Raw genomic sequence first — 18697 nt, 5'->3', positions numbered from 1 at the left:
TCTGAGCGCTAAGAGGCCTATATTGGGAAAAAGAATGTCTACAAATAAAAACTACACAGAAGAATTGTGTGAAACTTCTTTCTGTTCTGTTTGTTCAACTAAAAGAGTTGAACCTTAGTTTTGATTGAGCCGTTCTGAAACACTCTTTCTGTAGAAAATGCAAGTGGAGATTCGGAGCGCTAAGAGGGTAATAGTGGAAAAAGGAATGTCTCCATATATAAACTACACAGAATCATTCTGTGAAACTTCTTTCTGATCTGTGCATTCAGCTAACAGAGTTAAACCATACTTTTGATAGAGCAGATCTGAACACTCTTTCTGTAGAAAATGCAACTGGACATTTGGAGCGCTAAGAGAGTAGTAGTGGAAAAAGGAATATATTCAAATATAAACTACACAGAAGCATTCTGTGAAACTTCTTTCTGATCTGAGCATTCAGCTAACAGAGTTAAACCATACTTTTGATTGAGCAGTTTTGAAACACTCTGTCTGTAGAAAATGCAACTGGACATTCGTAACGCCAAGTGGGTAATAGTGGAAAAAAGAATATCTTCAAATATAAACTACACAGAAGCATTGTATGAAATTTCTTTCTGTTCTGTGCATTCACCTAACAGAGTTGAACCTTACTTTTGATTGAGCCTTTCTGAAACACTCTTTCTGTAGAAACTGCAATTGGACATTCTGAGCGCTAAGAGGCCTATATTGGGAAAAATAATATCTTCAAATAAAAACTACACAGAAGCATTGTGTGAAACTTATTTCTGATATGTTCATTAAGCTAACAGAGTTAAACCATACTTTTGATTGCGCAGTTCTGAACACACTTTCTGTAGAAAATGCAAGTGGACATTCGGAGCGCTAAGAGGGAAATAGTGGAGAAAGGAATATATTCAAATATAAACTACACAGTAGCATTCTGTGAAAATTCTTTCTGTTCTGTGCATTCAACTAACAGAGTTGAACCTTACTTTTGATTGAGCCGTCCTGAAACACTCTTTCTGTAGAAACTGCAATTGGACATGCTAAGCGCTAAGAGGCCTACATTGGGAAAAAGAATATCTTCAAATAAAACTACACAGATGAATTCTGTGAAACTTATTTCTGATCTGTAAATTCAGTTAACAGAGATAAAACATATTTTTGATTGAGCAGTTATGAAACACTCTTTTTGTAGAAAATGCAAGTGGAGATTCGGAGCGCTAAGAGGGTAATAGTGGAAAAAGGAATGTCTTCAAATATAAACTACACAGAATCATTCGGTGAAATTTCTTTCTGATCTGTGCATTCAGCTAACAGAGTTAAACCATACTTTTGATTGAGCAGATCTGAACACTCTTTCTGTAGAAAATGCAACTGGACATTTGGAGCGCTAAGAGCATAGTAGTGGAAAAAGGAATATATTCAAATATAAACTACACAGAAGCATTCTGTGAAACTTCTTTCTGATCTGAGCATTCAGCTAACAGAGTTAAACCATACTTTTGATTGAGCAGTTTTGAAACACTCTGTCTGTAGAAAATGCCACTGGACATTCGTAGCGCTAAGTGGGTAATAGTGGAAAAAAGAATATGTTCAAATATAAACTACACAGAAGGATTGTATGAAACTCCTTTCTGTTCTGTGCATTCAACTAACAGAGTTGAACCTTACTTTTGATTGAGCCGTTCTGAAACACTCTTTCTGTAGAAACTGCAATTGGACATTGTGAGTGCTAAGAGGCCTATATTGGGAAAATGAATGTCTACAAATAAAAACTACACAGAAGAATTGTGTGAAACTTCTTTCTGTTCTGTTTGTGCAACTAAAAGAGTTGAACCTTAGTTTTGATTGAGCCGTTCTGAAACACTCTTTCTGTAGAAAATGCAAGTGGAGATTCGGAGCGCTAAGAGGGTAATAGTGGAAAAAGGAATGTCTCCAAATATAAACTACTCAGAATAATTCTGTGAAACTTCTTTCTGATCTGTGCATTCAGCTAACAGAGTAAAACCATACTTTTGATTGAGCAGATCTGAACACTCTTTCTGTAGAAAATGCAACTGGACATTTGGAGCGCTAAGAGAGTAGTAGTGGAAAAAGTGATATATTCAAACATAAACTACACAGAAGCATTCTGTGAAACTTCTTTCTGATCTGAGCATTCAGCTAACAGAGTTAAACCATACTTTTGATTGAGCAGTTTTGAAACACTCTGTCTGTAGAAAATGCAACTGGACATTCGTAGCGCCAAGTGGGTAATAGTGGAAAAAAGAATATGTTCAAATATAAACTACACAGAAGCATTGTATGAAATTACTTTCTGTTCTGTGCATTCAACTAACAGAGTTGAACCTTACTTTTGATTGAGCCTTTCTGAAACACTCTTTCTGTAGAAACTGCAATTGGACATTCTGAGCGCTAAGAGGCCTATATTGGGAAAAATAATATCTTCAAATAAAAACTACACATAAGCATTGTGTGAAACTTATTTCTGATATGTTCATTAAGCTAACAGAGTTAAACCATACTTTTGATTGCGCAGTTCTGAACACTCTTTCTGTAGAAAATGCAAGTGGACATTCGGAGCGCTAAGAGGGTAATAGTGGAGAAAGGAATATATTCAATTATAAACTACACAGTAGCATTCTGTGAAAATTCTTTCTGTTCTGTGCATTCAACTAACAGAGTTGAACCTTACTTTTGATTGAGCCGTTCTGAAACACTCTTTCTGTAGAAACTGCAATTGGACATGCTAAGCGCTAAGAGGCCTACATTGGGAAAAAGAATATCTTCAAATAAAAACTACACAGATGCATTCTGTGAAACCTATTTCTGATCTGTAAATTCAGTTAACAGAGATAAAACATATATTTGATTGAGCAGTTATGAAACACTCTTTTTGTAGAAAATGCAAGTGGAGATTCGGAGCGCAAAGAGGGTAATAGTGGAAAAAGTAATGTCTTCAAATATAAACTAAACAGAATCATTCGGTGAAACTTCTTTCTGATCTGTGCATTCAGCTAACAGAGTTAAACCATACTTTTGATTGAGCAGATCTGAACACTCTTTCTGTAGAAAATGCAACTGGACATTTGGAGCGCTAAGAGCGTAGTAGTGGAAAAAGGAATATATTCAAATATAAACTACACAGAAGCATTCTGCGAAACTTCTTTCTGATCTGAGCATTCAGCTAACAGAGTTAAACCATACTTTTGATTGAGCAGTTTTGAAACACTCTGTCTGTAGAAAATGCAACTGGACATTCGTAGCGTTAAGTGGGTAATAGTGGAAAAAAGAATATGTTCAAATATAAACTACACAGAAGCATTGTATGAAACTTCTTTCTGTTCTGTGCATTCAACTAACAGAGTTGAACCTTACTTTTGATTGAGCCGTTCTGAAACACTCTTTCTGTAGAAACTGCAATTGGACATTCTGAGCGCTAAGAGGCCTATATTGGGAAAAAGAATGTCTACAAATAAAAACTACACAGAATAATTGTGTGAAACTTCTTTCTGTTCTGTTTGTTCAACTAAAAGAGTTGAACCTTAGTTTTGATTGAGCCGTTCTGAAACACTCTTTCTGTAGAAAATGCAAGTGGAGATTCGGAGCGCCAAGAGGGTAATAGTGGAAAAAGGAATGTCTCCAAATATAAACTACACAGAATCATTCTGTGAAACTTCTTTCTGATCTGTGCATTCAGCTAACAGAGTTAAACCATACTTTTGATTGAGGAGATCTGAACACTCTTTCTGTAGAAAATGCAACTGGACATTTGGAGCGCTAAGAGAGTTGTAGTGGAAAAAGGAATATATTCAAATATAAACTACACAGAAGCATTCTGTGAAACTTCTTTCTGATCTGAGCATTCAGCTAACAGATTTAAACCATACTTTTGATTGAGCAGATTTGAAACACTCTGTCTGTAGAAAATGCAACTGGACATTCTTAGCGCTAAGTGGTTAATAGTGGAAAAAAGTATATGTTCAAATATAAACTACACAGAAGCATTGTATGAAACTTCTTTCTCTTCTGTGCATTCAACTAACAGAGTTGAACCTTACTTTTGATTGAGCCTTTCTGAAACACTCTTTCTGAAGAAACTGCAATTGGACATTCTGAGCGCTAAGAGGCCTATATTTGGAAAAAGATATCTTCAAATAAAAACTACACAGAGGCATTGTGTGAAACTTATTTCTGATATGTTCATTAAGCTAACAGAGTTAAACCATACTTTTGATTGCGCAGTTCTGAACACTCTTTCTGTAGAAAATGCAAGTGGACATTCGGAGCGCTAAGATTGTAATAGTGGAAAAAGAATGTCTTCAAATATAAACTACACAGAATCATTCTGTGAAACTTCTTTCTGATCTGTGCATTCAGCTAACAGAGTTAAACCATACTTTTGATTGAGCAGATCTGAACACTCTTTCTGTAGAAAATGCAACTGGACATTTGGAGCGCTAAGAGCGTAGTAGTGGAAAAAGGAATATATTCAAATATAAACTACACAGAAGCATTCTGTGAAACTTCTTTCTGATCTGAGCATTCAGCTAACAGAGTTAAACCATACTTTTGATTGAGCAGTTTTGAAACACTCTGTCTGTAGAAAATGCAACTGGACATTCGTAGCGCTAAGTGGATAATAGTGGAAAAAAGAATATGTTCAAATATAAACTACACAGAAGCATTGTATGAAACTTCTTTCTGTTCTGTGCATTCAACTAACAGAGTTGAACCTTACTTTTGATTGAGCCGTTCTGAAACACTCTTTCTGTAGAAACTGCAATTGGACATTCTGAGCGCTAAGAGGCCTCTATTGGGAAAAAGAATGTCTACAAATAAAAACTACACAGAAGAATTGTGTGAAACTTCTTTCTGTTGTGTTTGTTCAACTAAAAGAGTTGAACCTTAGTTTTGATTGAGCCGTTCTGAAACACTCTTTCTGTAGAAAATGCAAGTGGAGATTCGGAGCGCTAAGAGGGTAATAGTGGAAAAAGGAATGTCTCCAAATATAAACTACACAGAATCATTCTGTGAAACTTCTTTCTGATCTGTGCATTCAGCTAACAGAGTTAAACCATACTTTTGATTGAGCAGATCTGAACACTCTTTCTGTAGAAAATGCAACTGGACATTTGGAGCGCTAAGAGAGTAGTAGTGGAAAAGGAATATATTCAAATATAAACTACACAGAAGCATTCTGTGAAACTTCTTTCTGATCTGAGCATTCAGCTAACAGAATTAAACCATACTTTTGATTGAGCAGTTTTGAAACACTGTGTCTGTAGAAAATGCAACTGGACATTCGTAGCGCTAAGTGGGTAATAGTGGAAAAAAGAATATGTTCAAATATAAACTACACAGAAGCATTGTATGAAACTTCTTTCTGTTCTTTGCATTCAACTAACAGAGTTGAACCTTACTTTTGATTGAGCCTTTCTGAAACACTCTTTCTGTAGAAACTGCAATTGGACATTCTGAGCGCTAAGAGGCCTATATTGGGAAAAATAATATCTTCAAATAAAAACTACACAGAAGCGTTGTGTGAAACTTATTTCTGATATGTTCATTAAGCTAACAGAGTTAAACCATACTTTTGATTGCGCAGTTCTGAACACTCTTTCTGTAGAAAATGCAAGTGGACATTCGGAGCGCTAAGAGGGTAATAGTGGAAAAAGGAATATATTCAAATATAAACTACACAGTAGCATTCTGTGAAAATTCTTTCTGTTCTGTGCATTCAACTAACAGAGTTGAACCTTACTTTTGATTGAGCCGTTCTGAAACACTCTTTCTGTAGAAACTGCAATTGGACATGCTAAGCGCTAAGAGGCCTACATTGGGAAAAATAATATCTTCAAATAAAAACTACACAGATGCATTCTGTGAAACTTATTTCTGATCTGTAAATTCAGTTAACAGAGATAAAACATATTTTTGATTGAGCAGTTATGAAACACTCTTTTTGTAGAAAATGCAAGTGGAGATTCGGAGCGCTAAGAGGGTAATAGTGGAAAAAGGAATGTCTTCAAATATAAACTACACAGAATCATTCGGTGAAACTTCTTTCTGATCTGTGCATTCAGCTAACAGAGTTAAAACATACTTTTGATTGAGCAGATCTGAACACTCTTTCTGTTGAAAATGCAACTGGACATTTGGAGCGCTAAGAGCGTAGTAGTGGAAAAAGGAATATATTCAAATATAAACTACACAGAAGCATTCTGTGAAACTTCTTTCTGATCTGAGCATTCAGCTAACAGAGTTAAACCATACTTTTGATTGAGCAGTTTTGAAACACTCTGTCTGTAGAAAATGCAACTGGACATTCGTAGCGCTAAGTGGGTAATAGTGGAAAAAATAATATGTTCAAATATAAACTACACAGAAGCATTGTATGAAACATCTTTCTGTTCTGTGCATTCAACTAACAGAGTTGAACCTTACTTTTGATTGAGCCGTTCTGAAACACTCTTTCTGTAGAAACTGCAATTGGACATTCTGAGAGCTAAGAGGCCTATATTGGGAAAAAGAATGTCTACAAATAAAAACTACACAGAAGAATTGTGTGAATCTTCTTTCAGTTCTGTTTGTTCAACTAAAAGAGTTGAACCTTAGTTTTGATTGAGCCGTTCTGAAACACTCTTTCTGTAGAAAATGCAAGTGGAGATTCGGAGCGCTAAGAGGGTAATAGTGGAAAAAGGAATGTCTCCAAATATAAACTACACAGAATCATTCTGTGAAACTTCTTTCTGATCTGTGCATTCAGCTAACAGAGCTAAACCATACTTTTGATTGAGCAGATCTGAACACCCTTTCTGTAGAAAATGCAACTGGACATTTGGAGCGCTAAGAGAGTAGTAGTGGAAAAAGGAATATATTCAAATATAAACTACACAGAAGCATTCTGTGAAACTTCTTTCTGATCTGAGCATTCAGCTAACAGAGTTAAACCATACTTTTGATTGAGCAGTTTTGAAACACTCTGTCTGTAGAAAATGCAACTGGACATTCGTAGCACTAAGTGGGTAATAGTGGAAAAAAGAATATGTTCAAATATAAACTACACAGAAGCATTGTATGAAACTGCTTTCTGTTCTGTGCATTCAACTAACAGAGTTGAACCTTACTTTCGATTGAGCCGTTCTGAAACACTCTTTCTGTAGAAACTGCAATTGGACATTCTGAGCACTAAGAGGCCTATATTGGGAAAAAGAATGTCTACAAATAAAAACTACCCAGAAGAATTGTGTGAAACTTCTTTCTGTTCTGTTTGTTCAACTAAAAGAGTTGAACCTTAGTTTTGTTTGAGCCGTTCTGAAACACTCTTTCTGTAGGAAATGCAAGTGGAGATTCGGAGCGCTAAGAGGGTAATAGTGGAAAAAGGAATGTCTCCAAATATAAACTACACAGAATCATTCTGTGAAACTTCTTTCTGATCTGTGCATTCAGCTAACAGAGTTAAACCATACTTTTGATTGAGCAGATCTGAACACTCTTTCTGTAGAAAATGCAACTGGACATTTGGAGCGCTAAGAGAGTAGTAGTGGAAAAAGGGATATATTCAAATATAAACTACACAGAAGCATTCTGTGAAACTTCTTTCTAATCTGAGCATTCAGCTAACAGAATTAAACCATACTTTTGATTGAGCAGTTTTGAAACACTCTGTCTGTAGAAAATGCAACTGGACATTCGTAGCGCCAAGTGGGTAATAGTGGAAAAAAGAATATGTTCAAATATAAACTACACAGAAGCATTGTATGAAACTTCTTTCTGTTCTGTGCATTCAACTCACAGAGTTGAAACTTACTTTTGATTGAGCCTTTCTGAAACACTCTTTCTGTAGAAACTGCAATTGGACATTCTGAGCGCTAAGAGGCCTCTATTGGGAAAATTAATATCTTCAAATAAAAACTACACAGAAGCATTGTGTGAAACTTATTTCTGATATGTTCATTAAGCTAACAGAGTTAAACCATACTTTTGATTGCGCAGTTCTGAACACTCTTTCTGTAGAAAATGCAAGTGGACCTTCGGAGCGCTAAGAGGGTAATAGTGGAAAAAGGCATATATTAAAATATAAACTACACAGTAGCATTCTGTGAAAATACTTTCTGTTCTGTGCATTCAACTAACAGAGTTGAACCTTACTTTTAATTGAGCCGTTCTGAAACACTCTTTCTGTAGAAACTGCAATTGGACATGCTAAGCGCTAAGAGGCCTACATTGGGAAAAAGAATATCTTCAAATAAAAACTACACAGATGCATTCTGTGAAACTTCTTTCTGTTCTGTTTGTTCAACTAAAAGAGTTGAAACTTAGTTTTGATTGAGCCGTTCTGAAACACACTTTCTGTAGAAAATGCAAGTGGAGATTCGGAGCGCTAAGAGGGTAATAGTGGAAAAAGGAATGTCTCCAAATATAAACTACACAGAATCATTCTGTGAAACTTCTTTCTGATCTGTGCATTCAGCTAACAGAGTTAAACCATACTTTTGGTTGAGCAGATCTGAACACTCTTTCTGTAGAAAATGCAACTGGACATTTGGAGCGCTAAGAGAGTAGTAGTGGAAAAAGGAATATATTCAAATATAAACTACACAGAAGCATTCTGTGAAACTTCTTTCTGATCTGTAAATTCAGTTAACAGAGATAAAACATATTTTTGATTGAGCAGTTATGAAACACTCTTTTTGTAGAAAATGCAAGTGAAGATTCGGAGCGCTAAGAGGGTAATAGTGGAAAAAGAATGTCTTCAAATATAAACTACACAGAATCATTCTGTGAAACTTCTTTCTGATCTGTGCATTCAGCTAACAGAGTTAAACCATACTTTTGATTGAGCAGATCTGAACACTCTTTCTGTTGAAAATGCAACTGGACATTTGGAGCGCTAAGAGCGTAGTAGTGGAAAAAGGAATATATTCAAATATAAACTACACAGAAGCATTCTGTGAAACTTCTTTCTGATCTGAGCATACAGCTAACAGAGTTAAACCATACTTTTGATTGAGCAGTTTTGAAACACTCTGTCTGTAGAAAATGCAACTGGACATTCGTAGCGCTAAGTGGGTAATAGTGGAAAAGAGAATATGTTCAAATATAAACTACACAGAAGCATTGTATGAAACTTCTTTCTGTTCTGTGCATTCAACTAACAGAGTTGAACCTTACTTTTGATTGAGCCGTTCTGAAACACTCTTTCTGTAGAAACTGCAATTGGACATTCTGAGCGCTAAGAGGCCTATATTGGGAAAAAGAATGTCTACAAATAAAAACTACCCAGAAGAATTGTGTGAAATTACTTTCTGTTCTGTTTGTTCAACTAAAAGAGTTGAACCTTAGTTTTGATTGAGCCGTTCTGAAACACTCTTTATGTAGAAAATGCAAGTGGAGATTCGGAGCGTTAAGAGGGTAATAGTGGAAAAAGGAATGTCTCCAAATATAAACTACAAAGAATCATTCTGTGAAACTTCTTTCTGATCTGTGCATTCAGCTAACAGAGTTAAACCATACATTTGATTGAGCAGATCTGAACACTCTTTCTGTAGAAAATGCAACTGGACATTTGGAGCGCTAAGAGAGTAGTAGTGGAAAAAGGAATATATTCAAATATAAAGTACACAGAAGCATTCTGTGAAACTTCTTTCTGATCTGAGCATTCAGCTAACAGAGTTAAACCATATTTTTGATTGAGCAGTTTTGAAACACTCTGTCTGTAGAAAATGCAACTGGACATTCGTAGCGCTAAGGGGGTAATAGTGGAAAAAAGAATATGTTCAAATATAAACTACACAGAAGCATTGCATGAAACTACTTTCTGTTCTGTGCATTCAACTAACAGAGTTGAACCTTACTTTTGATTGAGCCTTTCTGAAACACTCTTTCTGTAGAAACTGCAATTGGACATTCTGAGCGCTAAGAGGCCTCTATTGGGAAAAATAATATCTTCAAACAAAAACTACACAGAAGCATTGTTTGAAACTTATTTCTGATATGTTCATTAAGCTAACAGAGTTAAACCATACTTTTGATTGCGCAGTTCTGAACACTCTTTCTGTAGAAAATGCAAGTGGACATTCGGAACGCTAAGAGGGTAATAGTGGAAAAAGGAATATATTCAAATATAAACTACACAGTAGCATTCTGTGAAAATTCTTTCCGTTCGGTGCATTCAACTAACAGAGTTGAACCTTACTTTTGATTGAGCCGTTCTGAAACACTCTTTCTGTAGAAAGTGCAATTGGACATGCTAAGCTCTAAGAGGCCTACATTGGGAAAAAGAATATCTTCAAATAAAACTACACAGATGCATTCTGTGAAACTTATTTCTGATCTGTAAATTCAGTTAACAGAGATAAAACATATTTTTGATTGAGCAGTTATGAAACACTCTTTTTGTAGAAAATGCAAGTGGAGATTCGGAGCGCTAAGAGGGTAATAGTGGAAAAAGGAATGTCTTCAAATATAAACTACACAGAATCATTCGGTGAAACTTCTTTCTGATCTGTGCATTCAGCTAACAGAGTTAAACCATACTTTTGATTGAGCAGATCTGAACACTCTTTCTGTAGAAAATGCAACTGGACATTTGGAGCGCTAGGAGCGTAGTAGTGGAAAAAGGAATATATTCAAATATAAACTACACAGAAGCATTCTGTGAAACTTCTTTCAGATCTGAGCATTCAGCTAACAGAGTTAAACCATACTTTTGATTGAGCAGTTTTGAAACACTCTGTCTGTAGAAAATGCAACTGGACATTCGTAGCGCTAAGTGGGTAATAGTGGAAAAAAGAATATGTTCAAATATAAACTACAAAGAAGCATTGTATGAAACTTCTTTCTCTTCTGTGCATTCAACTAACAGAGTTGAACCTTACTTTTGATTGAGCCGTTCTGAAACACTCTTTCTGTAGAAACTGCAATTGGACATTCTGAGCCCTAAGAGGCCTATATTGGGAAAAAGAATGTCTACAAATAAAAACTACACAGAAGAAATGTGTGAAACTTCTTTCTGTTCTGTTTGTTCAACTAAAAGAGTTGAACCTTAGTTTTGATTGAGCCGTTCTGAAACACTCTTTCTGTAGAAAATGCAAGTGGAGATTCGGAGCGCTAAGAGGGTAATAGTGGAAAAAGGAATGTCTCCAAATATAAACTACACAGAATCATTCTGTGAAACTTCTTTCTGATCTGTGCATTCAGCTGACAGAGTTAAACCATACTTTTGATTGAGCAGATCTGAACACTCTTTCTGTAGAAAATGCAACTGGACATTTGGAGCGCTAAGAGAGTAGTAGTGGAAAAAGGAATACATTCAAATATAAACTACACAGAAGCATTCTGTGAAACTTCTTTCTGATCTGAGCATTCAGCTAACAGATTTAAACCATACTTTTGATTGCGCAGTTTTGAAACACTCTGTCTGTAGAAAACGCAACTGGACATTCGTAGCGCTAAGTGGGTAATAGCGGAAAAAAGAATATGTTCAAATATAAACTACACAGAAGCATTGCATGAAACTTCTTTCTGTTCTGTGCATTCAACTAACAGAGTTGAACCTTACTTTTGATTGAGCCTTTCTGAAACACTCTTTCTGTAGAAACTGCAATTGGACATTCTGAGCGCTAAGAGGCCTCTATTGGGAAAAATAATATCTTCAAATAAAAACTACACAGAAGCATTTTGTGAAACTTATTTCTGATATGTTCATTAAGCTAACAGAGTTAAAACATACTTTTGATTGCGCAGTTCTGAACACTCTTTCTGTAGAAAATGCAAGTGGACATTCGGAGCGCTAAGAGGGTAATAGTGGAAAAAGGGATATATTCAAATATAAACTACACAGTAGCATTCTGTGAAAATTCTTTCTGTTCTGTGCATTCAACTAACAGAGTTGAACCTTACTTTTGATTGAGCCTTTCTGAAACACTCTTTCTGAAGAAACTGCAATTGGACATTCTGAGCGCTAAGAGGCCTATATTTGGAAAAAAAATATCTTCAAATAAAAACTACACAGAGGCATTGTGTGAAACTTATTTCTGATATGTTCATTAAGCTAACAGAGTTAAACCATACTTTTGATTGCGCAGTTCTGAACACTCTTTCTGTAGAAAATGCAAGTGGACATTCGGAGCGCTAAGAGGGTAATAGTGGAAAAAGAATGTCTTCAAATATAAACTACACAGAATCATTCTGTGAAACTTCTTTCTGATCTGTGCATTCAGCTAACAGAGTTAAAACATACTTTTGATTGAGCAGATCTGAACACTCTTTCTGTTGAAAATGCAACTGGACATTTGGAGCGCTAAGAGCGTAGTAGTGGAAAAAGGAATATATTCAAATATAAACTACACAGAAGCATTCTGTGAAACTTCTTTCTGATCTGAGCATTCAGCTAACAGAGTTAAACCATACTTTTGATTGAGCAGTTTTGAAACACTCTGTCTGTAGAAAATGCAACTGGACATTCGTAGCGCTAAGTGGGTAATAGTGGAAAAAAGAATATGTTCAAATATAAACTACACAGAAGCATTGTATGAAACTTCTTTCTGTTCTGTGCATTCAACTAACAGAGTTGAACCTTACTTTCGATTGAGCCGTTCTGAAACACTCTTTCTGTAGAAACTGCAATTGGACATTCTGAGCACTAAGAGGCCTATATTGGGAAAAAGAATGTCTACAAATAAAAACTACCCAGAAGAATTGTGTGAAACTTCTTTCTGTTCTGTTTGTTCAACTAAAAGAGTTGAACCTTAGTTTTGTTTGAGCCGTTCTGAAACACTCTTTCTGTAGGAAATGCAAGTGGAGATTCGGAGCGCTAAGAGGGTAATAGTGGAAAAAGGAATGTCTCCAAATATAAACTACACAGAATCATTCTGTGAAACTTCTTTCTTATCTGTGCATTCAGCTAACAGAGTTAAACCATACTTTTGATTGAGCAGATCTGAACACTCTTTCTGTAGAAAATGCAACTGGACATTTGGAGCGCTAAGAGAGTAGTAGTGGAAAAAGGGATATATTCAAATATAAACTACACAGAAGCATTCTGTGAAACTTCTTTCTAATCTGAGCATTCAGCTAACAGAATTAAACCATACTTTTGATTGAGCAGTTTTGAAACACTCTGTCTGTAGAAAATGCAACTGGACATTCGTAGCGCCAAGTGGGTAATAGTGGAAAAAAGAATATGTTCAAATATAAACTACACAGAAGCATTGTATGAAACTACTTTCTGTTCTGTGCATTCAACTCACAGAGTTGAAACTTACTTTTGATTGAGCCTTTCTGAAACACTCTTTCTGTAGAAACTGCAATTGGACATTCTGAGCGCTAAGAGGCCTCTATTGGGAAAATTAATATCTTCAAATAAAAACTACACAGAAGCATTGTGTGAAACTTATTTCTGATATGTTCATTAAGCTAACAGAGTTAAACCATACTTTTGATTGCGCAGTTCTGAACACTCTTTCTGTAGAAAATGCAAGTGGACCTTCGGAGCGCTAAGAGGGTAATAGTGGAAAAAGGCATATATTAAAATATAAACTACACAGTAGCATTCTGTGAAAATACTTTCTGTTCTGTGCATTCAACTAACAGAGTTGAACCTTACTTTTAATTGAGCCGTTCTGAAACACTCTTTCTGTAGAAACTGCAATTGGACATGCTAAGCGCTAAGAGGCCTACATTGGGAAAAAGAATATCTTCAAATAAAAACTACACAGATGCATTCTGTGAAACTTCTTTCTGTTCTGTTTGTTCAACTAAAAGAGTTGAACCTTAGTTTTGATTGAGCCGTTCTGAAACACACTTTCTGTAGAAAATGCAAGTGGAGATTCGGAGCGCTAAGAGGGTAATAGTGGAAAAAGGAATGTCTCCAAATATAAACTACACAGAATCATTCTGTGAAACTTCTTTCTGATCTGTGCATTCAGCTAACAGAGTTAAACCATACTTTTGGTTGAGCAGATCTGAACACTCTTTCTGTAGAAAATGCAACTGGACATTTGGAGCGCTAAGAGAGTAGTAGTGGAAAAAGGAATATATTCAAATATAAACTACACAGAAGCATTCTGTGAAACTTCTTTCTGATCTGTAAATTCAGTTAACAGAGATAAAACATATTTTTGATTGAGCAGTTATGAAACACTCTTTTTGTAGAAAATGCAAGTGGAGATTCGGAGCGCTAAGAGGGTAATAGTGGAAAAAGAATGTCTTCAAATATAAACTACACAGAATCATTCTGTGAAACTTCTTTCTGATCTGTGCATTCAGCTAACAGAGTTAAACCATACTTTTGATTGAGCAGATCTGAACACTCTTTCTGTAGAAAATGCAACTGGACATTTGGAGCGCTAAGAGCGTAGTAGTGGAAAAAGGAATATATTCAAATATAAACTACACAGAAGCATTCTGTGAAACTTCTTTCAGATCTGAGCATTCAGCTAACAGAGTTAAACCATACTTTTGATTGAGCAGTTTTGAAACACTCTGTCTGTAGAAAATGCAACTGGACATTCGTAGCGCTAAGTGGATAATAGTGGAAAAAAGAATATGTTCAAATATAAACTACACAGAAGCATTGTATGAAACTTCTTTCTGTTCTGTGCATTCAACTAACAGAGTTGAACCTTACTTTTGATTGAGCCGTTCTGAAACACTCTTTCTGTAGAAACTGCAATTGGACATTCTGAGCGCTAAGAGGCCTCTATTGGGAAAAAGAATGTCTACAAATAAAAACTACACAGAAGAATTGTGTGAAACTTCTTTCTGTTCTGTTTGTTCAACTAAAAGAGTTGAACCTTAGTTTTGATTGAGCCGTTCTGAAACACTCTTTCTGTAGAAAATGCAAGTGGAGATTCGGAGCGCTAAGAGGGTAATAGTGGAAAAAGGAATGTCTCCAAATATAAACTACACAGAATCATTCTGTGAAACTTCTTTCTGATCTGTGCATTCAGCTAACAGAGTTAAACCATACTTTTGATTGAGCAGATCTGAACACTCTTTCTGTAGAAAATGCAACTGGACATTTGGAGCGCTAAGAGAGTAGTAGTGGAAAAAGGAATATATTCAAATATAAACTACACAGAAGCATTCTGTGAAACTTCTTTCTGATCTGAGCATTCAGCTAACAGAATTAAACCATACTTTTGATTGAGCAGTTTTGAAACACTGTGTCTGTAGAAAATGCAACTGGACATTCGTAGCGCTAAGTGGGTAATAGTGGAAAAAAGAATATGTTCAAATATAAACTACACAGAAGCATTGTATGAAACTTCTTTCTGTTCTGTGCATTCAACTAACAGAGTTGAACCTTACTTTTGATTGAGCCTTTCTGAAACACTCTTTCTGTAGAAACTGCAATTGGACATTCTGAGCGCTAAGAGGCATATATTGGGAAAAATAATATCTTCAAATAAAAACCACACAGAAGCATTGTGTGAAACTTATTTCTGATATGTTCATTAAGCTAACAGAGTTAAACCATACTTTTGATTGCGCAGTTCTGAACACTCTTTCTGTAGAAAATGCAAGTGGATATTCGGAGCGCTAAGAGGGTAATAGTGGAAAAAGGAACATATTCAAATATAAACTACACAGTAGCATTCTGTGAAAATTCTTTCTGTTCTGTGCATTCAACTAACAGAGTTGAACCTTACTTTTGATTGAGCCGTTCTGAAACACTCTTTCTGTAGAAACTGCAATTGGACATGCTAAGCGCTAAGAGGCCTACATTGGGAAAAATAATATCTTCAAATAAAAACTACACAGATGCATTCTGTGAAACTTATTTCTGATCTGTAAATTCAGTTAACAGAGATAAAACATATTTTTGATTGAGCAGTTATGAAACACTCTTTTTGTAGAAAATGCAAGTGGAGATTCGGAGCGCTAAGAGGGTAATAGTGGAAAAAGGAATGTCTTCAAATATAAACTACACAGAATCATTCGGTGAAACTTCTTTCTGATCTGTGCATTCAGCTAACAGAGTTAAAACATACTTTTGATTGAGCAGATCTGAACACTCTTTCTGTTGAAAATGCAACTGGACATTTGGAGCGCTAAGAGCGTAGTAGTGGAAAAAGGAATATATTCAAATATAAACTACACAGAAGCATTCTGTGAAACTTCTTTCTGATCTGAGCATTCAGCTAACAGAGTTAAACCATACTTTTGATTGAGCAGTTTTGAAACACTCTGTCTGTAGAAAATGCAACTGGACATTCGTAGCGCTAAGTGGGTAATAGTGGAAAAAAGAATATGTTCAAATATAAACTACACAGAAGCATTGTATGAAACATCTTTCTGTTCTGTGCATTCAACTAACAGAGTTGAACCTTACTTTTGATTGAGCCGTTCTGAAACACTCTTTCTGTAGAAACTGCAATTGGACATTCTGAGCGCTAAGAGGCCTATATTGGGAAAAAGAATGTCTACAAATAAAAACTACCCAGAAGAATTGTGTGAAACTTCTTTCTGTTCTGTTTGTTCAACTAAAAGAGTTGAACCTTAGTTTTGTTTGAGCCGTTCTGAAACACTCTTTCTGTAGGAAATGCAAGTGGAGATTCGGAGCGCTAAGAGGGTAATAGTGGAAAAAGGAATGTCTCCAAATATAAACTACACAGAATCATTCTGTGAAAATTCTTTCTGATCTGTGCATTCAGCTAACAGAGTTTAACCATACTTTTGATTGAGCAGTTTTGAAACACTCTGTCTGTAGAAAATGCAACTGGACATTCGTAGCGCTAAGTGGGTAATAGTGGAAAAAAGAATATGTTCAAATATAAACTACACAGAAGCATTGTATGAAACTTCTTTCTGTTCTGTGCATTCAACTAACGGAGTTGAACCTTACTTTTGATTGAGCCTTTCTGAAACACTCTTTCTGTTGAAACTGCAATTGGACATTCTGAGCGCTAAGAGGCCTCTATTGGGAAAAATAATATCTTCAAATAAAAACTACACAGATGCATTCTGTGAAACTTATTTCTGATCTGTAAATTCAGTTAACAGAGATAAAACATATTTTTGATTGAGCAGTTATGAAACACTCTTTTTGTAGAAAATGCAAGTGGAGATTCGGAGCGCTAAGAGGGTAATAGTGGAAAAAGGAATGTCTTCAAATATAAACTACACAGAATCATTCGGTGAAACTTCTTTCTGATCTGTGCATTCAGCTAACAGAGTTAAACCATACTTTTGATTGAGCAGATCTGAACACTCTTTCTGTAGAAAATGCAACTGGACATTTGGAGCGCTAAGAGAGTAGTACTGGAAAAAGGAATATATTCAAATATAAACTACACAGAAGCATTCTGTGAAACTACTTTCTGATCTGAGCATTCAGCTAACAGAGTTAAACCATACTTTTGATTGAGCAGTTTTGAAACACTCTGTCTGTAGAAAATGCAACTGGACATTCGTAGCGCCAAGTGGGTAATAGTGGAAAAAAGAATATCTTCAAATATAAACTACACAGAAGCATTGTATGAAATTTCTTTCTCTTCTGCGCATTCAACTAACAGAGTTGAACCTTACTTTTGATTGAGCCTTTCTGGAACACTCTTTCTGTAAAAACTGCAATTGGACATTCTGAGCGCTAAAAGGCCTATATTGGGAAAAATAATATCTTCAAATAAAAACTACACAGAAGCATTGTGTGAAACTTATTTCTGATATGTTCATTAAGCTAACAGAGTTAAACCATACTTTTGATTGCGCAGTTCTGAACACTCTTTCTGTAGAAAATGCAAGTGAACATTCGGAGCGCTAAGAGGGTAATAGTGGAGAATGGAATATATTCAAATATAAACTACACAGTAGCATTCTGTGAAAATTCTTTCTGTTCTGTGCATTCAACTAACAGAGTTGAACCTTACTTTTGATTGAGCCGTTCTGAAACACTCTTTTTGTAGAAACTGCAATTGGACATGCTAAGCGCTAAGAGGCCTACATTGGGAAAAAGAATATCTTCAAATAAAAACTACACAGATGCATTCTGTGAAACTTATTTCTGATCTGTAAATTCAGTTAACAGAGATAAAACATATTTTTGATTGAGCAGTTATGAAACACTCTTTTTGTAGAAAATGCAAGTGGAGATTCGGAGCGCTAAGTGGGTAATAGTGGAAAAACGAATGTCTTCAAATATAAACTACACAGAATCATTCGGTGAAATTTCTTTCTGATCTGTGCATTCAGCTAACAGAGTTAAACCATACTTTTGATTGAGCAGATCTGAACACTCTTTCTGTAGAAAATGCAACTGGACATTTGGAGCGCTAAGAGCGTAGTAGTGGAAAAAGGAATATATTCAAATATAAACTACACAGAAGCATTCTGTGAAACTTCTTTCTGATCTGAGCATTCAGCTAACAGAGTTAAACCATGCTTTTGATTGAGCAGTTTTGAAACACTCTGTCTGTAGAAAATGCAACTGGACATTCGTAGCGCTAAGTGGGTAATAGTGGAAAAAAGAATATGTTCAAATATGAACTACACAGAAGCATTGTATGAAACTTCTTTCTGTTCTGTGCATTCTACTAACAGAGTTGAACCTTACTTTTGATTGAGCCGTTCTGAAACACTCTTTCTGTAGAAACTGCAATTGGACATTCTGAGCGCTAAGAGGCCTATATTGGGGAAAAGAATGTCTACAAATAAAAGCTACACAGAAGAATTGTGTGAAACTCCTTTCTGTTCTGTTTGTTCAACT

Source organism: Symphalangus syndactylus, chromosome 3 (assembly GCF_028878055.3).
Source record: "Symphalangus syndactylus isolate Jambi chromosome 3, NHGRI_mSymSyn1-v2.1_pri, whole genome shotgun sequence".
Classification (NCBI taxonomy): domain Eukaryota; kingdom Metazoa; phylum Chordata; class Mammalia; order Primates; family Hylobatidae; genus Symphalangus; species Symphalangus syndactylus.
The sequence above is the reverse complement of the archived record's forward strand: the minus strand, read 5'-3'. Positions refer to the sequence as shown.